Source organism: Myxocyprinus asiaticus, chromosome 14 (genome assembly GCF_019703515.2).
Source record: "Myxocyprinus asiaticus isolate MX2 ecotype Aquarium Trade chromosome 14, UBuf_Myxa_2, whole genome shotgun sequence".
NCBI classification, from domain to species: Eukaryota; Metazoa; Chordata; class Actinopteri; order Cypriniformes; family Catostomidae; genus Myxocyprinus; species Myxocyprinus asiaticus.
Window position 1 is genome coordinate 18,006,760 of NC_059357.1, and position 25,616 is coordinate 18,032,375.

The 25,616-nt window shown below is 38.0% G+C and overlaps 1 protein-coding gene across 3 annotated transcripts in view; it reads right to left on the bottom strand.

The window, feature by feature from the left end:
- The window catches only part of LOC127452044 (RNA binding protein fox-1 homolog 1-like), a 408,281-nt gene that overhangs the window by 354,986 nt on the left and 27,679 nt on the right, over positions 1-25,616 (bottom strand). The window lies entirely within an intron of this gene.

Genomic DNA, 25,616 nt, shown 5'->3' on the forward strand with positions numbered 1-25,616 from the left:
ATATATTAATGGTTTAACTATTTTATGGATATATACAAGTCATTTTATTTTGTTGTTTTTGTTTTTTGCTATCACTTGCACTACATGCAACATGGAATACAATAGGATATTTAATCATGTTATTGAGAAATGTTTTCACTCTTGTGTTGAACTGCAGCAGTTGTGGGCATTATTGCGCTTGTTCTACATACTGCCCAGATCGCAAATGCTCGTCGCTTGCCACATACTGTGTAAAATGCTCTTAAAGGGGTTAGTTCACCCAAAAATGAAAATTCTCTAATCATTTCCTCTTCGTCATGCCATCTAAGATGCATATGACTTTATTTTACTTCTAAAGAACACAAATGAAGATTTTTAAAAGAATATCTCTGCTCTAAATATAATCAGACTCCAATGGTTTAATCTGTGTCTTCTGAAGCGATCCAGTTGGTTTTGGATGAGAACAGACCAAAAATGTAACTCCTTTTTCACTGTACATCTTGACAGCAGTCTCCTTGGTGATTATGATTTCAAGCACGATTGCATTGCGAATGCGTCAAGCACTAGGATGTGTAATCGAGCTTCAAAATTGTTGGGCCTCATGTATTCAGATAGAAGACAAAGGCAGGCCTAATACAGTCGTAAAAACCTAACTCAAGCCCCACCTTCCAAGTCGCACCAAATCGCACCAAAATCAAACAAAGGGAGTCCAAAACAGATTACAAATCCATGAAGCCTTGCTCACTAAAGGATCGAACTCTCAACTCCTATTGGATGAGGCACACAACAGAACGTCCCTCAAACATGACATCATCAGGAGTTGAAATATGTCTGAAAAGCTTACAGAATTCACTTCCAGCAACTCTGTTCACCGAATATAGACGTAGCTCTTTGCAGCTCTCAGGTGCCACCTCGTGGCACAAGGAAGTAACGTCCGACTTGAAACTGTAGCCATACAATCTCCATCTCACTGGATGAGTTGAGATTACTCTGTGTTCAACCGAACACTCTAACGGATCCGAAGGAGACCGCCGAGCAATCCGCATCTTTATCCGTTTGCCTACAGAAGTGGAGAGATTAAAGATTTCTCTTCCATCTTCAATCAAGTTGACATTTCTGAGTTCTCCGCCAGCCCGCCGAGAATCAACAGCCGTACAGCCCGCCGACAGAACGAGGAAACGGCCTCCCATCATCACCCGAGCCTCAAGGAACCGGATCAGAGTTAAAGGACGGAGGAAAACACATTCTACCTGTGTCCTCATGCGATTCAAGTAAGAGGTTTACGTCTGGGCAGAAATAGAATATTATAGTGTGTTATTCTTGTGTTTCAAGGTTTTTGCTTGTACAGTTTACGGATCGCCATGTCCACTCATTATTAATACTCAGGGTATTAATTATCACGATTTTGTTTTGCTGTATTGTGGTCCAACCAAATTGGATTGTTGTGCAATTTCGCCATCGCGGGTGAGACCGCAACTGAGTTCATCCATTAAAGAGTCAAATAACGCGGGACTGTTTACGAGCCGTCCACCGCGTCTCTGAGCGATGAACTAAACAGCTGCTTTCTCTCCCACGATCGCGAAATCAGCTTTAGGGCCGTCAGTTCTCTCTCTCTCGTACTAACCACACACGCACACATACACGCACGCGACCCCTCACAAACATTCTGGCACACATTTTTGGCTCGTAGATAGCTTAAATGCTAAAGCCCAGCTTTGTCCCTAAGCTATCGTACAAGCGGATACACGCGGTAACTGGTAGACGCCATCTCCGCCCCCATTTGCGGTCGTATTCCCTGGCCGGAAGTCTCGCGTGACATACTTTCCACGAGAGTCACGTCCACCATTTGTGCACGTCCCTCCTTACACACACACACACACACACACTGTCACACACACACACACCTTGTGTTATAGGATTCTTTTATTTCCATATCTAATCATATCACTGTTTAGTTTGTAGTTGTAAGTCGGAAGTTTATTGACTGCATTGTATTAATTATTAATTGATATTACTGCATAAATAAACTTTGTTTATATTACAAAGAGAAGTGTTTTGGTTTGTTTTGCATACGCCTGTGTCATGCTGACGGGATCTCAGTGCTCGGATTCAAACCTTCATTCATTGTTTTTTTTCCCGAAAATTGATATTCTTCGGATGTTGATTTTCCTAAGAAAACAATCTAATATTGAGACTGTTTTACTATTTGGTTATTAGTCCCTAATTCCAGGGTGGTGCCCTGTCAATGTTAATCCTTATTAATATTCTATTGATTTTTGATAATTGATAATTATCTTTGATGGTTATTGAATTTGAATGATCATTAAGCTCATGTTAATTTTAATTAATGTTTCATTGATGTTAACAATTAACGATTATCTTTGATAACTGTTGATTTAAAGGATTTTAAAAAGCTAACATTGATTCTCATCAATGTTCTATTGATTTTAATAATTAATAATTATCTTTGACAATTATTAATTATTGCTAAAAACCAAACTTGCTCCTAAACATAGCACACTACATTTACTGGAGCCCCATATGAGGTTTTAATGAGTTAGATCCAATTAATTAATTTAAATATTAATTAATAACTACAGAAATAATTATTGATTATTTCTGATAGTAACACTGATCTAAACAACCAGTAAAGCCCTACAAAATCATGATCGCCAAGGAGACTGCAATGACAAGGTGTACAGTGAAAAAGGAGTTACATTTTGGTCTGTTCTAACCCAAAACCCAAATGGATCACTTTAAAATACTTTGATTAAACCACTGGAGACTGATAGATTATATTTAGAGCTGAGCTGAGATATTCTTCTAAAAATATTCATTTGTGTTTTTTAGAAGTAAAAATCTATCCCTTTAAGCATCTGGACATTCAGTTCCTTCTTAAGTAACACTGTTTCATATACAAAGACTAGCCGTTACTCTCTCAGGTAAGCCTGTTTCATACTGGGTCTGCAGGGCATGAGGCGAGCATCTGTGTAGCTTTAACGGCTTTGACTGACAGCATACATATAAGGGCTTTGTTCAGTAAATAAAGTTTTCTGGATTGCCACATTGAGTTTTAGATGTGATAATCTATAAAAATGTCATAAACTAAAATATTTATCAGAATTGAGCATCACGAGCCGTTACAAATTTAATCTTTATGAAATCTAATTTACTTGAGGAGGAAGATCATATTTACATTCAAATGGTAATTCATTTATACAGAACGGAACCCAAATCACAATCTTCAGAAAATAACCTTCTAAGATAGTCTGGTTTCAGTCAGATTTACTGAGTAGAAAGTGTTTGTGTGTCCATCACTGCATGTGTAAATGTAATCATGTCCAACAGACTTCTTTTTCATTACATTATTTTATATTGCTTCATAAAAGCCTATATTGAAAACGATTTTGCAGATAAACAGGTTTAGAGTGCATTTCAATAATTTTGTTTGTGTCCCGCATGGCAATGAAGGACTCAACTTCTCTCCAGCATCTGGATGCAGCAACGCAAATCGCATGCAGTCTACCTACTGACCTTACCGTGCCGTGCCCGGCGGGTCTGTGAAAACTGGACGTCATCTTTGAGGAATTTTGTTTTATCTGAGTAATGTAATTAAACTGAGCATTCATGACAGCCCTATTGTAAAGTTTTTTTTTTTTTTTTTCTGAAACTGACATTCATATGCCCTATGTCACTTCAATGGCTGTACAATGACATAAAGCAGGAAGTTCAGATATCACAATGTAGTGCGGAGGGCGGGGCGGGGCCAGTATAATGCACGCCTGGACCCCAATCAGCCTGATGAGGCGAGCAAGGGATAAAGGCGTCCGGAGATGACAGTTTGGGAGAGGGAGAGAGAATTACAGGCAGCTGCCCTGTATGTGTTTATGTTTGTGTGTTTTTGTTTAAGTTTATTATTAAACTATTATTTATATTGTCAAGCCGGTTCTTGCCTCCTCCTTTCCCTTACACACAACATATATAAAAAAAAATTAATCGCAGGAACAATCGCAATCTTGTATCACAATTATAACAGAAAACAATATATAATATCACCAGGCCCTTGCCTATTTCCACCCCTTTTTAAAAGCTGTGTGCTGCACAGATGCTCAGGACATAAGAGCTCTTCACTCACGGGGTTCGAGTCCAACCTGGGTCATGTCCAGATCCTCCTCCCCATCTTTCAACCCTACTTTCATGTCAACACTCTACTGTCCTATAAAATTTTTTAATAAAAATAATCTCATTCTAGTCTAGCACATTATGACATCATCACCGATATTTACAATATACTCAGCAGCAGTCTCTCGGCCGCTGTTTATTAATAAATAAGTACAGTCAGGTACTGCATATTTACTCGATTTCTTTATAAAGTGTTGCACATCAAATCTCCTCTAAATGCGACTGTGAATGCAAACTACATGACAGTATATCTGCCTGAGTAAAATAAAATCTCATTTTCTTTCATTTGGACATTTATAACTATCATTGACATTCCACGGCAATGACAAACAAACAACAGGCAGGATATGATAGGAAAAGAGATAAAAGTTGAATGTATCTGGTGTCCCAGGGGGGCATATAATGTTTATGTGGTGCTTGGTGAGCACTCGTCTCATCTGTGCAAATCCTGTTAAAGTGGAAAGAACTGCCTTTGAGCACATCAAGTCCACAGAGATTTGTCTAGGACCATGATGGACCACAGTCACCGGCTGACACAAGGCCAATGTGTGTATGTATGTATGTGTGTGTGGGTGTGTTTTTGGGGTTTAAACCTGTGTACAATAGAGCATTGCAGCATAGTCCTGCAATCATACCATCAGAACCACTGTCTATGAGATCATATTTATTGGACTGTACAATAGCCAGAAAAGACCCTTTAATTTTACTAATATATATTTTTGTTGTTGTTTTGACCTTTGGATAGATGTCTTATAAGGTTCACTTCACTGGGGCTGAGCGATATATTGAAAATGTACAATACATTTGTGATCATTTTGTTGGCGATTTACAATTAACCAGCATCATGTATTTTGCAATGATTTGAATGTGCTTTTAATACGGCTATGGTCATTAAGTTTTGTGATTCTTACTTGTCTCGCAAGTATGCATTTACCCCGTTTACACCTGGTATTACGATGCGTCTCGGGTGATCCGATCACATGTGGTCAGGCAAGACACATTGCTGTTTACACCTGGTCTCTTAAATGCGTCTCCTGTGACCACTTGTGTTCGGATTTGGAGGTCTGTTTCATGACAACATACATCAATCACTACAGTATGTTACTGTGTTACTGCGTGAAAATAAAGCGCATCAAAGTCATTAAAGACAAAGAAAATGTGGAAAAATGCCGCACTGTTTCTCCCAGATGCGGTTGAAATATAATTTAGGCACAAACGCAACATGTCAAGCAGAATTATCCATCATTTTAGTCGATTTCTTGTATTAGAGCTTCAGGTGTTTGTGTTCGTCATCAGTGTTGATATCAGACACACATCTGTATGTATCCGCTTTTTAAAATGTTCAGAAAGAATGGTTATTTCCCTTTAAAGCCACTCTTAGCCACCAAGTTCAAACTTTTGTTTTAGCGCAGCAGTTGATTGATATGTGAGGGGTGGGGTTTCACTGCTGCCGGGACGCATACAGGACGGATTAGCGTTTACACTTCACATGTGTTTTTGACCACATTCGTATGTGTTTTTTGTGATACAATCACAAAACGCTTTAGACCCCGTTTAGACCTGTATTTTGTGCTGACCACATGTGATCGGATCACCCAAAACATATCTTAATGCCAGGTTCGGGTCCCTCAAATAATAACATTTAGAATTATTCCAAATGTGTCCAGAATTCAGTTTCAGTTTAGGTCACGAATTTTCTTTTTGGTGTATCACTAAAAATCAATCCTTTAAGCTCAGAGAATTCAGAGAAAATACACGAGTATCAAGATATATATCAGATACAGTCAAAGGGCTGAAAAACATTAAGGTATAATTTTCAGCTATATCACTCAGCCCAACAACAGCCTGCAATATTAATGCCCAAATTTTGTTTCCTGGGGTTCTCAATGCCTCTGAGCGCCTGGATGAATATATCCAGCAACAGGGGGTAGCATTCTGACGTGTTCCAATTCTGTTTGTTCTGTTCTTACCAACTAATTGCATTGGTGTGATTAAATACGCAGATCCAATCTCATTTCTAAATTCTGTAATGTGATACACTCGCGTCAAGTGCGGTGGAAAAAATGGCATTATGCAGAAAATGAGAAGCACCAAATCAAAAGGAAGCTTTGATGGCTGCTTATTTTTGGCTGTACTGTAGCCAGGGCACGGCAGAACATTTCATGTTATGTGGTGACTTTTGACTGAGTGTGCACCTCTTGTGATTGCTGCCCGCAGCTATTTTCTAAAACACAATGGTCTGAGAGCTTTAATTATTTTTGGCCTTGAACGGCTAATATACTTTTAATTGCTTGCCATTTCCCAAGGACCGTTTTATCTCCCTGACGCCTTTCTTGTAAAGTGTTCATAATTTTGTTGGGGTTAAGTGAGAGAATTTCATCCTAAACCCCATTAAAAAACATGAGCAGTAATGAGAGGCAAAGCAATGCAGAGTTGCAGTTTAAATAGAAAGCATCTAGTGTGTTTAGCAGTGCCACAAACCCTCTCTATTACAGTGAATAACCAGAGCAAGCTGTACATGCCAAAAACCCAATACTGATGCCTAACACGTATTGCATTAAGGAGAGCAAATGGAAAAGAGTGGGGCTGTTCTCTGCTCTCTCTTTCACACAGAGCAAAAGGCATTTATTAAAAGGTATGTAGTGGGTAAACAATACCTCAAAATAGACCTGATATAACTGCATCTGTGCATAATTTAAATTAGATGTGGTTAAAACTATTATTGAGACAGTTGCCTATAGATTTTCAACTAGCTTAGAGATGTGAACGGTACGGTTTATACAGTACTATTACATTAAAAATAATATTCTGGTACATTTTAAAATTTAGCATGCTTAATGGGGATAGTTCACCCAAAAATTAAATCGGTCATCATTTATTCACTAATGTTCTTCCAACCCCATATTACTTATTCTCTTCTGTGGGAAACAAACATCAAGGACTGACAGCCTCAGTAACCATTCTGTTATTTCATTGCATCTTTTTACCATACAATGAAAATGGCTGGTGACTGAGGCTAACATTCTGCTTAACATCTCCTTTGGTGTTCCACATAGGAAAGAAAGCTATACGGGGTTGGAACAACATGAGAGTGATTCAATTACAAAATCATTAAAATTTTTGGGTGAACTATCCCTTTTACCCTTGTTTATATGTTTTTAAATGTTTTAATACTGTATCTATATGCAGATCCCTTATTAGCAGCTGTTTCTATGGACCGCGATACGCCGGCGTGTCCGTCATATTGGATTGGTCAAGATCCTTCTGTCAACATAAATGTAAATTGACAGATATGGTCTGCAAAAGTCTATTGTCTTTTCCAGCCAACTTTCAGATTATTTGATTTTCCATAAACATTGGGCAATATTTTAGATTATATAAAAAATCCTGAATTCACTTCTAAAACAGGTTTATTTTTCCTGTAGCAAACTGCAAATAAAGTCCTCTACAAATAAATATATCATGGCAAACATACTGAAAATTAGCACCCAGTCAGTCAATGCATTACATGATGAACCGTTTCATTACAAAAGCAGTCTATGCAGCGGTCTGAGGCTTCTTCTCTATTCACTCACATTTAAACAGCTCTACTTGTTGACCATTCCAAGACAGCACCACGGTTGACGTATCCGAACCAGCTGAATGATGCATCTATGTATGTACAGTGTATCTATGTTTTTAACCCTTAAATGCATACATCAGGTCTTTAGTGACCGGGGAACTCATTCCACCCCCATACCTCATCCAGTTTTTGGAGTTGCACCCACACCTCTTTAGTATTCCTCAATCTCTCTCTTATAAATAGTATTTAACATTTTATATATATATATATATATACACACACACACACACACACACACAGGCGGCCAAAAGTTTGGAATAATGTACATATTTTGCTGTTTCGGAAGGAAATTGGTCCTTCAATTCACCAAAGTGGCATTCAACTGATCACAAAGTATAGTCAGGACATTACTGATGTACAAAAAACAGCACCATCACTATTTGAAAAAAGTAATTTATGATCAAATCTAGACAGGCCCATTTCCAGCATCCGTCACTCAAACACTTTTTCCTTGAGTAATCATGCTAAATTGCTAATTTGGTACAATAAAATCACTTGCCATTATATCAAACACAGTTGAAAGCTATTTGGTTCATTAAATGAAGCATTGTCTTTGTGTTTGTTTTTGAGTTGCCACAGTTTGCAATAGACTGGCATGTCTTAAGGTCAATATTAGGTCAAAAATGGCAAAAAAAGAAACAGCTTTCTCTAGAAACTCGTCAGTCAATCATTGTTTTCAGGAATGAAGGCTATACAATGCTTGAAATTGACAAAAAACTGAAGATTTCATACAAAGGTGTTCACTACAGTCTTCAAAGACAAAGGACATCTGGCTCTAACAAGGACAGAAAGAGATGTGTAAGGCCAGATGTACAACTAAACCATAGGATAAGTACATCAGAGTCTCTAGTTTGAGAAATAGATGCCTCACATGTCTTCAGCTGACAGCTTCATTGAATTCTACCTGCTCAACACCAGTTTCATGTACAATAGTAAAGAGAAGACTCAGGGGTGCAGGCCTTATGGGAAGAATTGCAAAGAAAAAGCCACTTTTGAAACAGAAAAAAAAAGAAAAGGTTAGAGTGGGCACAGACACACAGACATTGGACAACAGATAATTGGAAAAGAGTGTTATGGATCTTAACCCCATTGAGCTTTTGTGGGATCAGCTAGACTGTAAGGTGCATGAGAAGTGCCCAACAAGCCACATCTATGGCAAGTGCTACAGGAAACGTCTGGACAAACTGACAGCTAGAATGCCAAGGATCTGCAAAGCTGTCACTGCTGCACATGGAGGATTTTTTTATGAGAACTCTTTGAAGTAGTTTAAGTTCTGAACATTTTTTTTCAAATTGTAATAGTAATTTTTCACATTATTAATGTCCTGACTATACATTGTGATCAGTTGAATGCCGCTTTGGTGAATATAAGTACCAATTTATTTCCATAAGAGCAAAATCTGTACATTATTTCAAACTTTTGGCCACCAGTGTATATACAGATGAAGTCAGAAGTTTAGATATACCTTAGCTAAATACATTTAAACTCAGTTTTTCACAATTCCTGACATTTAATCGTAGAAAACATTCCCTGTCTTAGGTCGGTTAGGATCACTATTTTAAGAATGTGAAATGTCAGAATAGTAGTAGAGAGAATTATTTATTTCAGCTTTTATTTCTTACATCACATTCCCAGTGGGTCAGAAGTTTACATACACTTTGTTAGTATTTGGTAGCATTGCCTTTAAATTGTTTAACTTGGGTCAAATGTATTGGGTAGCCTTCCACAAGCTTCTCACAATAAGTTGCTGGAATTCTGGCCCATTCATCCAGACAGAACTGGTGTAACTGAGTCAGGTTTGTAGGCCTCCTTGCTCGCACATGCTTTCAGTTCTGCCCACAAATTTCCTATCGATTGAGGTCAGGGCTTTGTGATGGCCAATCCAATACATTGACTTTGTTGTCCTTAAGCCATTTTGCCACAACTTTGGAGGTATGCTTGTCATTGTCCATTTGGAAGACGTGTTTGCGACCAAGCTTTAAATTCCTGGCTGATGTCTTGAGATTTTGCTTCAATTTATCCACATAATATTTTCATTCCTCATGATGCCATCTATTTTGTGAAATGCACCAGTCCCTCCTGCAGCAAAGCAAACCCACAACATGATGCTGCCACCCTCATGCTTCACGGTTGGGATGGTGTTCTTCGGCTTGCAAGCCTCTCCCTTTTTCCTCCAAACATATCGATGGTCATTATGGCCAAAACGTTACATTTTTGTTTTATCAGACCAGATGAAATTTCTTCAAAAAGTAAGATTTTTGTCCTCATGTGCACATGCAAGCTGTATTCTGGCTTTTTTTTTTTTTTTTTGGCAGTTTTGGAGCAGTGGCATCTTCCTTGCTGAGCAGCCTTTTATGTTATGTCGAAATAGTACTTGTTTTACTGTGGATATAGATACTTGTCTACCCATTTCCTCCAGCATCTTCACAAGGTCCTTTGCTGTTGTTCTGGGATTGATTTGCACTTTTTGCACCAAACTACATTCATCTCTAGGAGACAGAATTTAACTCCTTCCTGAGTGGTATGATGGCTGCGTGGTCCCATGGTGTTTATACTTGAGTACTATTGTTTGGACAGATGAATGTGGTAGTTTCAGGCATTTGGAAATTGCTCTCAAGGATGAACCAGACTTGTGGAGGTCCACAATTTTTTTTTCTGAGGTCTTGACTGATTTATTTTTATTTTTCCATGATGTCAAGCGAAGAGGCACTGAGTTTTGAAGGTAGGCCTTAAAATACATCCACAGGTACACCTCCAATTCAGTACACCTCCTATCAGAAGCTAATTCTCTAAAGGCTTGACATCATTTTCTGGAATTTTCCAAGCTACTTAAAGGCACAGTTAGCTTAGTGTATGTGAACTTCTGACCAACTGGAATTGTGATATAGTCAATTAAATGTGAAACAATCTGTCTGTAAACAATTGTTGGAAAAATTACTCATGTCATGCACAAAGTAGATGTCCTAAACGACTTGCCAAAACTATAGTTTGCTAATATTAAATCTGTAGAGTGGTTAAAAAAATGAGTTTGTGTATGTAAGTGTATGTAAACTTCTGACTTCAACTGTATATATAGACCCTAGGTTTGCTGTAGTGTCGGGTTTTTTTTTTCTTTTTTTTTTTTTTCTGTGCAACAATTAATTAACTACAATGGTGATTTATCAGTATTCCATATTATACATGTTATTTCTTACTCGAGCAGGCACTGTTGTTTCGGTGATTGACTTTATTTACATTTGACATTGCTATTTGACAAATAAACAACATGTAAGTAAACTATAGCAAGTCTATAGCAAACACATGAACAGTATGATACGACTATTGTGTGTACTACTGAAATTATGTTGTTGCGCATCCATTTAGACTCAATAAGTGCCTGAGAAAATACTTTTGTGTAGCTTATGTGTATCTTATATGTTATGTGTAGCTCAATATTGTTTTGACAGCCAGTTGTTTGTCAGGAAATTTCAGTGTGAAATCAATTAATCCTGTTCTAGATTTTTCCTGATTTGTTGCATTTTCTCTGTGATATATGAAAAATAAAACATCAAAATATATAAAAATAAATGTGATTCTATTATTTTCTAATTGTCTTGAAAATATTTTGAAAACTTGACACTATCTGGGCATTTTGTAGATTAGTTTGTGATAGATATATGTGCTGGGTCTCTAAAGACCCGAGTATGTAAGAGTGTTTGGTGAAATTCCCATGCAGTTAACTTAGTATGTTTTTAACATAGAGATGATCGTGCTGCGAAATCTCTAATATTTTATTTACTAGTTACATAAAGTTATTATGTTGCCATCACTAAAAAAACATGTTAGCATTATTAAAGGGATGTTTTAGGTGCAATACCAGTTAAGCTCAATTAAATGCATTTGTGGCATAACGTTGATTTCCACAAAAAAAAAAAAAAAAAAAAACAGACATAAAAAGAAAAAGAGAAAAAAATGCAGCAACATTAATGCACTTACAATTGAAATAAATGGGGCCAGTCCATAAACATTAAAAAACACAGCAATTCAGAAGTTTAGTTTAGCCACAAAATGTACACATTATACATGATAACATGATTCCTGGTATTTGATATAACTTTTTCACATTAGGTTGGTAAGCAATTTTATCACACTAAAATCAAGTTAACATGTAATGTTTACATCTTGGAGTTATACTTTTGAAAAGGTGTGTATTTAGTAGTGCAGTCGGCCAATATTATTGGCCGATATTAGTCTTTCACAGATATATCGTATCGGCGTATATGTTTTCCAATATGTGCAGATATGAAAACTTTTTTTCAGAACATATAACGCAGAAAACAATGCTTAGGGTGATTTAGAACTGGTGTCATAATGTAGTTTGTCCAGCAGAGCACGTTCCGACTCCACTGTTTTCAGAGCTGAGCTGATGGTGGTTCTGCAGACAGTGCGGAGGTAAGCGGTGCGGAGTTACACGGTGTCTTCACGGTAAGTTGCTAACTAGTTTGTGAAATACATACTGGAAAGTGAATAAACAATGACCCCATCATTTTCCCTTTTCAATATAACTAATATAACGTTAACCCTGTCCCTGACATCTATGTCATTCATGTTTATCACATCTTTTTGCTGTTAGCCAGCTATAGTTTGTCAGTGCAGTCAGTAACATAGCAGAAAGGTAAGCATCGTAGCATCTTTTTGCAGCTCAGCAGACAACGGTGCGTTGGTGGATAGTGTCCGTTGAGTGTTGATTTCATGCTACGTACCTAGTTGGTGAGACGCAATGCTGGAAAGTAAATAAACAACATTCATCTTTTACTCTCCGTGACAACGAGCTTATAGCTAACCACGTAGCTACTTTCATAACTTGTCAGCTAAGTGGAAGCTAATGTGTAAACATGTATTCACCAAACTGTTTTATTCAGGATTCGCAGTTTGGTACGCACTTCAACCGAACAATTCCAGTTGTTGCATTTACAAAATGTAATATTTAAAAGTCTGGTTTTCCACCATTGAATGTTTCCCCTGAACTTGTGTATCAGAATACGGTGTAACACCGCTGCCGCTGTTTATTTCTTGACTCGGGAGGTGTAAATGCTTCTTGTGCCCCTAACTGACTGGCAGTATTAAAATAGTCAGCATTTGACTGATACTAAACAGTTCTACTGATGTTTATTTAGCTATTTAATTTATTTGAATTTATTCTTTATTTAAATGGTCAGCAATTGACTGATACTAAAAATACAGTGCTGATTTTTATTTAGCTATAATTTTAATTTATTCTTTATTTAAATGGTCAGCAGCTGACTGATACTGAACATACAGTACTGATGTTTATTTAGCTATAATTTTAATTTATTCTTTATTTAAATGGTCAGCAACTGACTGATACTGAACATACAGTACTGATGTTTATTTAACTATTCATTGTATTTTTATTTATTCTTTATTTTCTCAATGTTCATTTCTAGAATTGGTTGAAATGTATAATAATAATATCAAATATTCTTTGAGTACCTTTGCATAGTCCTATCAGGCAAAATCGGTGCACAATCCACATAGAAAAGGTCTGTTTTCATTACAGCTAAAACAAAATATCGGTAATTTTTCCCCCTCCAAAATCGGTTTCGGTCGGGCTCTAGTATTTAGCGTTAATGGACTGGCCCTTTCCTTTCCACTGTCTCTTCTTACTGTAACCGTTCTTTTAATAAATGAGGGACGAGACAAAATTATATTTTGTGGTTATCAACATTATGCCACAAATGCTGTTGATTGAGCTTAACTTGTATTGAACCAAACGTAATTGCAAAATGAATGATCATTTTCAAACAGTTTTCCAAAACCCTTGCCCCATCTTCCATTAGACAGACAAACAGACAGTCAAACAGATTGACCGCCTCAGACAACATTCACTTTTATTGCATTTTTTTCCCCCTACAATGATAGTAAATGGTGACTGAGGCCGTCAGTCCCTAACATTCTATCTTTTTGTGATCCACGGAAGAAAGTCAGACAGGTTTGGAACAACTCTCCCCTTAATATTTTTAGTATAAATATTTATCACTTCATGTTCTTCTCATGGTTAAAAACTATTCAGAAACAGCTCCATCCACCACTAGACACTTGAAAGACAGTTGAATACCAAAGTATTCCCTGAGCTCTTATTTATAGTCATTTAGTCACTGCTGTCTCTCTGTAGGCCATCTACATATCTTATCCTGTGACAGCAGGGGGGTGGAATCAGAATTCACAGCACCCATCAGTTTAGGAGGCACATCTTGATCTAACACAATGGCTGCACTGTAACGCGTTTCTCCTATCAGGGCCTTTATCTCTCAGCGGAGTGGCAGGAGACTTCCTGTTCTCCTGCCTGAAGTGCTATCGACTTATAGAGCAGAGCAGAGCAGGAGTTTGTTCTCTAGATTAGGGGGTTGATAACACCAGGGAGCCGCTGTATTTCTGCAAAACTACAGCATGCTCAAATTTCTTGCCATGCAATAATAGCTAAACACTGAGAAAAAGCTCCATCAAAAAAAGTGGATTGCCTCTACTTATTGGACAAATGGTGCTTGTTTCTTAGGGTCCATTGACACTTAGTCATTTCTTTCGTCTTGATCAATCGAATTGCTTTCAGATGCACTTTCATTTACACTTGGCCATTTAAATTATTCTCGAACACCCCATATGGCAATCAGTGTTTGAGTTTTGTTGTTACTCCATACATGTCTCATCCATGATTGTTCGCTCACATGTGGACTGTGGGGTCCTAAACTTTTACATGCTGACGCAGTTTTAATTGGGAGTGGAAAGTGAAGAAAAAAATTGTAGATATTGCGATTGCAATTTTAATTGCAATTTTGGCAAATGATTTTCCTTATTTATATATTTTACATAGAAACATTTCAGTGTTTAAAAACACATTTTAAAATTGTCTTTATATATGTGCTACCAACACTTATTTCTTTATGCATTTTTGTTTTTCTTAAACAAAAATAAAACAAATAATAATACATATATATATGTATACATATATACATACACACACACACACAGTTGAAGTCAGAAGTTTACATACACTTAGGTTGAAGTCATTAAAACCAATTTTTTAACCACTCTACAGATTTAATATTAGCAAACTATAGTTTTGGCAAGTCATTTAGGACATCTACTTTGTGCATGACACAAGTAATTTTTCCAACAATTATTTACAGACAGATTGTTTCACTTTTAATTGACTATATCACAATTCCAGTTGGTCAGAAGTTTACATACACTAAGTTAACTGTGCCTTTAAGCAGCTTTGAAAATTCCAGAAAATGATGTCAAGCCTTTAAGCAATTAGCTTCTGATAGAAGGTGTACTGAATTGGAGGTGTACCTGTGGATGTATTTTAAGGCCTACCTTCAAACTCAGTGCCTCTTTGCTTGACATCATGGGAAAATCAAAAGAAATCAGCCAAGACCTCAGAAAAAAAACTGTGGACCTCCACAAGTCTTGTTCATTCTTGGGAGCAATTTCCAAATGCCTGAAGGTACCACGTTCATCTGTTCAAACAATAGTACGCAAGTATAAACACCATGGACCACGCAGCCATCATACCGCTCAGGAAGGAGATGCATTCTGTCCCCTAGAGATGAACATAGTTTTGTAAGAAAGTGCAAATCAATCCCAGAACAACAGCAAAGGACACTGTGAAGATGTTGGAGGAGACAGGTCGACAAGTATCTATATCCACAGTAAAATGAGTCCTATATCAACATAACCTGAAAGTCTGCTCAGCAAGGAAGAAGCCACTGCTCCAAAACCGCCATAAAAAAGCCAGACTACAGTTTGCAAGTGCACATAGGGACAAAGATCTTACCTTTTGGAGAAATTTCCTCTGGTCTGATGAAACAAAAATTGAACTGTTTGGCCATAATGACCATCGTTATGTTTGGAGAAAAAAGGGTGAGGCTTGCAAGCCGAAAACACCATCCCAACCGTGATGCATGGGGGTGGCAGCATCACGTTGTGGGGGTGTTTTGCTGCAGGAGGGACTAGTGCAATTCACAAAACAGATGGCATCATAAGGAAGGAAAATTATGTGGATATATTGAAGCAGCATCTCAAGACATCAGCCAGGAAGTTAAAGCTCGGTCGCAAATGGGTCTTCCAAATGGACAATGACCCCAAGCATACCTCCAAAGTTGTGGCAAAATGGCTTAAGGACAACAAAGTCAAGGTATTGGATTGGCCATCACAAAGCCCTGACCTGAAATTTGTGGGAAGAACTGAACAAAACGTGTGCGTGCAAGGAGGCCTACAAACCTGACTCAGTTACATTAGTTCTGTCTGGAGGAATGGGCCAAAATTCCAGCAACGTATTGTGAGAAGCTTGTGGAAGGCTACCCAAAATGTTTGACCCAATTAAACAATTTAAAGGCAATGCTACCAAATACTAACAAAGTGTATGTAAACTTCTGACCCACTGGGAATGTGATGAAAGAAATAAAAGCTGAAATAAATAATTCTCTCTACTATTATTCTGATATTTCGCATTCTTAAAATAAAGTAGTGATCCTAACTGACCTAAGACTGGGAATTTTTTCTATGATGAAATGTCAGGAATTGTGAAAAACTGAGTTTAAATGTATTTGGCTAAGGTATATGTAATCTTCTGACTTCAGCTGTATGTACATATGTATATATATATGTATATATATGTATATATATATATATATATATATATATATATATACATACATACTCCTGAGACCTGAGCATGACTGCTGTGTGCATTTTCCATTTCCCTTTTTGATTTGTAACTAGAAGCACCTACTAAACAAGCCAAAAAAATACAAAACAATTTCTAGAGCAAATAGTTTTCCTAAAAATGAATGTCCACATATTTGCACAGCAAGACTATGTTGTGAAATTTTAAATTACACTAAGCTATAGAAAGTCAATTTGTTTTTCATCAAATTGTTTATTATGTTTCCAGGAGTGTTGGTTATTCATGTTTATGAGACATTACAGACATTACAGCTGATTTTCTGTAAAGCTGAATAAAAAATTATTTTTCAAAGTAATGTCCAGCATCATCCAATCACTGCCATTAAAGTATGTTAAAATAAAAAGTAGTATTATAAAAATTCTGAATGTGTAATGGTGGCAGACTGGAGAAGGAAGGATCCAATTGCAGATTTTAATAAAAACTCTAAACAATAGAGACAATGCAAAACTAGAACACAAAGCACATTACAGACTGAATTAACAGAACAAGAACAGAACATGAACAGAGGAAAACACAGGGATTAAATATACAGAGAACTAATAATGAAATGAGGGACACCTGACACTAATGAACACAAGGACCAATGAACAAAGACCATGAAAAAAAATTACAAAACCCATAAACAAACGAAAGACACGAAATGAACAATAAACATACATAGCGACCCCTGGGGGTCACCCGGGTAATCCTTATAGAATCTATGTACTGATTACCATTGTGCCACATCTGCCAAACATGTTGAGTGGTCCAAACATCAGACTGAAACTGAACTTTTGGTTGGATTTTAGGATTGAATGCACTTAGCTGCATGGAAAGCTATAGGATGCTCCCTTGCTCACTATTTAGTGAATGACTTAACCTCCAGTGTGCTGTCTGCACTGGTCTCAGAACAGTCCAAAATGCACCTTATTTTCATCCTGACTCCATATTAAGCCTCTGAAAGCAACAGTTTTCAGCTTTTGGATGAACCCATTTATTCTTAATGTGAAAATGCACAGTAAATACTGTATATAGGAATGCATTTACTAATGTTAATGAATAGAATCAAATTGCACAGAGATAGCAAAATTAAACATAAAATGTATATTAAAATGAAGCTAAATGACCCTAAGATGTGTTAGAGTTGAAAGTCATTCAAAATAACAACATATTTTTTCTACTTTTGAGGAAATGCAGTGCCAGCGTCAATATATTTAGTCATCATGTTTATCAGCGTGCTGACGCACGAAAATTGAACAGATTTTTTAAAGTGGCATATCAAACGAAACTAGACACTCTTTACAACCAAACAGGTTTCAATGGAAAAACTTAGAGACTTCTTACAAGAGGCACTTTTGTTGCCACTGCGTCCGTGAGAGTGCTTCAGGGTCACGTGACTTGGTGCGGCAGAAGTTAACACTTTAAATGACAGTCTAGAGTCTTGTGAATAGTACTCAGTTGGTTTTCATTCAAAGTATGCGTTGTATATAGCAAAGCCAAAATACAACGTCCATGCATGTGGACGCGGGATCACATGAGGATATACAGCTCTGGAAAAAATTAAGAGACCACTCCAAATTTTTCTTAAATCAATGTGTCTGTTGAATTCCAACACAAGCACACCTCATTCTACTTAATGAGGTACTGATTAGATGATCACCTGAACCAAATCTTATTTAACGAGGAAAAGTATAAAAGTCACTGCAGTGTTCATCACTATCCTCTTGCCATAGGACCAGCTGGATGGCAAAAACAGTGCTAGTAGTACCTCTAAAGTAATTGGAATAAAAAAATAACTATTGACCATGCCGAAAGAGTTGAAAAGAAAAGTTTTCAGTGAGGAAAAAAGGGTTCAATCCTGGCTTTACTGGCAGAAGGGATACAGTGAGCATGAGATTGCTTCCATCTTTAAAATTTCAAATGCAGCAGTTCATAAGAACAAGGTCAAGCAGCAGACAGTGGGGACAACAAAGCTACAGACTGGCAGAAGGCGAAAACGACTCTCCATTGACCGGGATGACCGTCAACTCATTCAAATGTCACTCAACAACCGTAGGATGACATCAAGTGACATACAAAAAGAATGGCAAATGGCAGCTGGGGTGAAGTGCATGGTGAGGATGGTTCAAAACAGGCTCCTAGGGGCTGGGCTGAAGTTGTGCAAAGCTAGAAAAATCCTTTCATCAATGAGATGCAAAGAAGAGCCAGGCTGAGGTTTGCCATAGACCAGAAGGATTGGACCATAGAGGACTGGAGTAGGGTCATGTAACACAAAGGACGCACAGGGAGGCGGCGGGAGCCGCCTGAACAGTAAACAAAGTTTAATGGTAAACTTAAACCAACATAAAACAAACACAAACACACACACATGCAGTGTGGCCGTGTGCGTCTCTCTCTCGAACTGGTGCCTCCAGCTCCCCTTTATCTCGCTCTCCTGCTGATCAGCTGATTCAGCATTGGCCATGCATCATCACGGCCTGGCCATGCCCTCCCCCTTGTCACAGTCATCTTCTCTGATGAGTCCAATTTTCAGCTTTGCCCAACACCTTGTCGTTTAATGGTTAGACGGAGACCTGGAGAGGACTACAAGCCTGTCTCGCACCTACTGTGAAATTTGGTGTAGGGTCTGTGATGATCTGGGGGTGCTTCAGCAAGGCTGGAATTGGGCAGATGAGTCAAGCCACATACAAGGTTATCCTGGAAGAAAACTTGCTTCATTCTGCTCTGACAATGTTCCCCAACTCTGAGGATTGGTTTTTCCAGCAGGACAATGCTCCATGCCACACAGCCAGGTCAATCAAGGTGTGGATGGAGGACCACTGGATCAAGACCCTATCATGGCCAGCCCAATCTCCAGACCTGAACCCCACTGAAAACTTGAAATGTGATCAAGAGGAAGATGGATGGTTACAAGCCATCAAACAAAGCTGAGCTGCTTGATTTTTTGCACCAGGAGTGACACAAATTCACCCAACAGCAATGTGAGAGCATGCCAAGATGCATGAAAGCTGTGATTGAAAATCAGGGTTATTCCACCAAATAGTGATTTCTGAACTCTGAAGTTAAAACATTAGTATTAAATATGAACTTGATTTCTTTACATTATTCGAGGTCTGAAAACACAGCATCTTTTTTGTTATTTTGACCAGTTGTCATTTTCTACAAATAAATGCTCTAAATTACAATATTTTTATTTGGAATTTGGGAGAAATTTTGTCAGTAGTTTATAGAATAAAACAAAAATGTTCATTTTACTCAAACACATACCTATAAATAGTAAATCCAGAGAAACTGATCATTTTGCAGAGGTCTCTTAATTTTTTCCAGAGCTATATGTATGTATGTATGTATGTACAGTATGTATAATATATATATATATATATATATATATATATATATATATATATATATATATATATATAACTCAGCAAAAAAAGAAACGTCCTCTCACTTTCAACTGCTTTTATTTTCAGCAAACTTAACTTGTGTAAATATTTGAATGAACATAAAAAGATTCAACAACTAAGACATAAACTGAACAAGTTTCACAGACATGTGACTAACAGAAATGGAATAATGTGTCCCTGAACAAAGGGGGGGTCAAAATCAAATGTAACAGTCAGTATCTGGTGTGGCCACCAGCTGCATTAAGTACTGCAGTGCATCTCCTCCTCATGGACTGCACCAGATTTGCCAGTTCCTGCTGTGAGAAGTTACCCCACTCTTCCACCAAGGCACTTGCAAGTTCCCGGACATTTCTGGGGGAATGGCCCTAGCCCTCACCCTCCGATCCAACAAGTCCCAGATGAGCTCAATGGGATTGAGATCCGGGCTCTTCGCTGGCCATGGCAGAAGACTGATATTCCTGTCTTGCAGGAAATCATGTACAGAATGAGCAGTATGGCTGGTGCCATTGTCATGCTGGATGGTCATGTCAGGATGAGCCTGCAGGAAGGGTACCACATGAGGGAGGAGGATGTCTTCCCTGTAACGCACAGCACTGAGATTGCCTGCAATGACAACAAGCTCAGTCCGATGATGCTGTGACACACCGCCCCAGACCATGACGGACCCTCCACCTCCAAATCGATCCCGCTCCAGAGTACAGGACTCGGTGTAACGCTCATTCCTTCGACGATAAACACGAGTCTGACCATTACCCCTGTGAGACAAACCCTTGACTCGTCAGTGAAGAGCACTTTTTGCCAGTCCTGTCTGGTCCAGTGAAGGTGGGTTTGTGCCCATATGCGACGTTGTTGCCAGTGATGTCTGAGGTGATGTCCTTCCTGTCTCCCTGTAGTGTTGACTTGGACATTTCACAGTACAGACATTGCAATTTATTGCCCTGGCCACATCTGAAGTCCACATGCCTCCATGCAGCATGCTTAAGGCATGTTCACACAGATGAGCAGGGACCCTGGGCATCTTTCTTTTGGTGTTTTTCAGAGTCAGTAGAAAGGTCTCTTAGTGTCCTTATAACTGTGTTTATAAAAGTTTTTATAACTGTGACCTTAATTGCCTACTGTCTGTAAGCTGTTAGCAGTGGCGGACTGGCCATTGGGAGAACCGGGACTTTTCCCGGTGGGCCGGCCGTGAAAACGGCGCCGCGATTTGTGGAAGGGGGCAGCGATATGGAGAGAAAAGGGGCAGAGAAAAGGACAGCAGCCCACACTCAACAACTTTTGGGCCAGTTCCTATGTAAAATCCCGGGCCGAATTTTCTTCCCAGTCCACCCCTGGCTGTTAGTGTCTTAATGACCGTTCCACAGGTACATGTTCATTAATTGTTTATGGTTCAATGAACAAGCATGGAAAACATTGTTTAAACCCTTTACAATAAAGATCTGTACAGTTGTTTGGATTTAAAAAAAATTCTTTTCTTTTTTTGCTGAGTTCATATATATTGTATTGTCTATATATTTTTTTTTCTTAAAAATTGTGTTTGCTGTGGTTTAGAAATTGCAGATGCTCATTTCACGATTTTACTGAGATTGTGATTTATTATGCAGCCCTAATTGGGAGGAGTAATGTTTACATATATGGCCTGAACCATAAGATGCATATACACTTGGCCGAGTTATGCCATGTCTCAAACCAGCACCTAAACAGATTGCTATCCATATCAAATGCATCTTGGAAGCCATTTACATTCGGTCTTTTCATGATCAGATAACTATCTGATCAGTAAAATCTAGTGGTTGACCGATATGGGTTTTTAATGGCCGATGCCGATATCCAGAAAGCAGGGTGGTTGATAGGCCGATACAATGCCAACATATCACCCAATTTAATATAGTAAATAACAAACATAAAATTGCTAAAAAATATATATATATATATAAACCCTTATAAAAATAATGTTGTACTTTAAAATGGTAGATTGCAGTTTCTTCAGATTTCTGTTAGTCATCAAATTGTAGTAATTTATTTGCACATGAAGAAATTGTTAATATATTAGGAAGATGGAAATAACAGTACACACAGTAGTCCAGCAACCATGGATGGCATGTCCACGTTAGCAAGCGCAGTTTCTTAAAAAATACGGAATCAAACCAACTGCACATACAGCACATAGTGAATAAGACATTTACTTATAGTATACATGAAGTGCTTTTACCTTGGGCTGCTGACTTGCTACCTTGCTGCCTAATCAGTTAATGGCTTAACTGACAGCTGTTTTGAATGAATGGAACTCTTAAGGAAACTGGGGCCACTTGCACCAGCTATACGTAAGTTACAATATAGCCTAAGTCACAATTTATGCACTACTAAATATTTGAGTGTTGCATCATTAAACTTAGGTAGGATTAAACCTACGTATGAACTAAATATTTACGGAAGACTCTAACCAGGAGTAACGGCTGGAATAAAAAAGCAGACTGATATTTTATGACATCAATGAGCTCATGTTTCACGTTGACATTTACATTCATTTACATGAGAGAGAAAAATGTTTATTGGATCAATACAGGTAAACGTCATATTATGCGACTACGCGTTACTCTACAGAGAGCTTATGACCTATGACCTACTAGTTAAGTCTTGCATTAAGAATAGGTGGTGCAACAAAATTTAGCACTGACTTAGTTACAAACTAACTAGTAGTTACTAAGCCCTTATTGTGAACTTTACAATCTCCGAACAGTTTGAAAAGCACCTTATTTTCATCCTACCTCCAAATAAAGCCTCCAGAGGCAGCATTTTCCTGGTTTCAGATGCAGCCCTGAAGTTGCACTCACGCACTCGTGCGGGTCCAGCGCAAGCAGCAATCTCCTGACAGTTTAAATGGCCTGGATCACCTGCTTGGATTGACACAGACTGACTGTCATGATTTGTGAATCAGAGGAACTTTTGATCCTGATCCTGAAGTTTTCGATTCTGGCTGATGGTATACATGCTCAAGAGGAAGATATTAGATGAGCGCTCGACGGGAAGAAAACACTGGATTTTCGTGAGGTCTATGAATGACATCTGTTTAAACGAGATACCTGCATACTTGCAAACAGTATATAATACAAGTGTTATTGATATTTGCCGTGTATCATTAAAATAGAAAGTTAAAGGTGACAGGGAACTGTTGAGGAGTGACTGTTAGAATACGTGCTTCAGGGGAAGCTATATTAGCGTTCCACAGGACGCTGGATCTGCTGAAGTTTTGTGAGGTTGGGTTATTACATCTGTTTAAACTAGATATGTGCATATTTGCAGATGGTCTATGATATTTGTTTTATTGATATTTGCCTTTTTATCATTAGACAAGACAGTTAAAAGTTACAGGGAACTGTTGAGGAGAGAGGGAGAATGAAACAGGCGAATACTTTAACATCATAAGTTCAAACGTGTCTGCCACGGCTCTGATATGCGGACCGTTTAAATGACACTGTGTTGCACGCCGGTCTATTATTGTAGTAACACGATGGCACGTAACAAGAAAACGAACCGTGACTGGTTGTTTACATATCTCAGTCACTTCACATGCAAGCAGGTGATTCTCGGCACCCTCAAAAAAAAAAAAAAAAAAAAAAAAAAGAATCGACCGATGCCGATAATGAAAGAAGTCAGAATATTGGCCGATTTATCGGCCTCAGTGATATATTGGTTGACCACATGTAAAAACACATGAAGTGATCAAAATATAAATACACCTCAAATAATTAGCTGCAAATGCAGTGTGTTGTTGTTGTCAGTGGAGAGAGGTGCTAATCCAAAAAATTTTTCATTGCCTTGTTATTATATTGCCAGCAAGTCTGAAAATCCACGTTTAAACAATATGTTTCAGATTAACACACGAAGCTACAGCTGACTTTCTAAATAGCTGGAATGTTCAAAGACTAAAATATCTCAATTATGGACAGAATTACTGAGCAAATGCATATTCTAATTAGCCATGTTTATCTTCCAACAAGCAGTTTCTCTCCCTCTCTTTCCCTGGCTCGAGTCGAGTCCTCCTGAAGCACCCTTATCTGCACAGATACATGCTTAGCCCCACAACACAGCACACAACGGATGGCCTCCTTTACATGAGCAACAACATTTACATAAACAGCACCAATACCTCTGCCAAGTTTAAGGAGGCATGTGTAGAGTTTAATACCAATCTTTTTTTATACATTACCCTGGAGTCATTTACCTGATTATTTGCATGCAATTCAAGTTCTGTACCATGAGACATATGTAAGTTAGAGAACAAAGGAGAGACAACCGTTTCCTACATCTTCTGATTTTGCTTTGCAAAACCTATAAAACAGAAATTACTACTGCCATGCAAATGCAAAATGCAGAAATTACACATTTTGTCAAAACAATGTTATGAACAAAATTGGGTCTCCCAGACTATCAGTCCTGTGACAGATGGGTTTGGCTCATCTATGCTCAGATTCAGAGAAAATGGAGTGTGAGAATTGCAGTAACAACAAAATCCACACTAATTTCGGTCTAAATTGCTTGCAAAACTACAATGATAATGTGACAGATTTACATGGGATCTTCTTTATAAATGATTTGTTAAAAAAATTTTTTTAAAAAAAAACAGATTTCTGGTTTGGTATCGATGCTTACCAGAAAAAGTTCAGGAAAAAATCCTTTTAACGGCCAAAAGCTAATGATGAAGAAATTGGTTGCTCAGTTAACAGTGTTTTTATATGCTTTTCTTTAAACTAACTGCACATAATGTATATAAATGTTGCTGCCATAATGACAAGATCTAATTATTACACCAGGAGCTGCCTGACATAGCGTTGCAAGAGCAACAAGCAGTGCAAAAATTTCTGGCCAAGTCTTGGAGGGCCATGGCTTTTTTTGATGTCGCTGAAGAAGGCGACTCATACCTGGCAATTGCCTCTCAAGTGAACCATGCACCTCGAGAAAATGGCCATTTATCAGAAACAAATGAGATGTCATAGGTCAGAACAGCACCCAGGCCTTGCATCCTCCACAGACTCGCTATTTGTCACACCAAATGAGCAAAACAACAGGTTCTGCAGAGAACACTGCGAGGACAGCCTCTCCAATTAGCCAACCGATACACCACTGCTGCTACCGCCATCAGCAAGACAGTCAGCAGCAAATAGTTTCTTTTTAAAACTTGTATAGAGCTAGAATTTAATTGAATTCAAGGAATTCAAAGGAATAGTTTGCCCAAAAATGAATTTTCTGTCATTTACTCACTTTCTGTCATTTACTTACTTATTTATAACCCTAACCCTTCCCTTGGAATTTACTGATAGTCATCTAAGATCATTTTACTTTAACTTACACTTGGCAGAAAATATTTTGTATACACTTCCTGCATTAAATACATGAAAATAATTAATCTTGACACATCTTGAATTCTTATGATTTTACAAATGTACTTTGTTGTCATACTACATGTATTAATCATGATACAAACAACTGCAACACACTGAACCATAAGCTGTAAAGAAAAAAGAACAGAAATTGTCATTTGTGAACAAATCATTTGTCTTCTATGATGAGACTAGTGGCGGTCACGTGACAAATTAATGAAAGACTCAGATCCGAAGACCCATTCGGAAGGTGAACTAATCAGTTCTATTTCCTGTACAGAGCCTATGCGGTTTTTGCATGAAAAATGAACTATAGATTC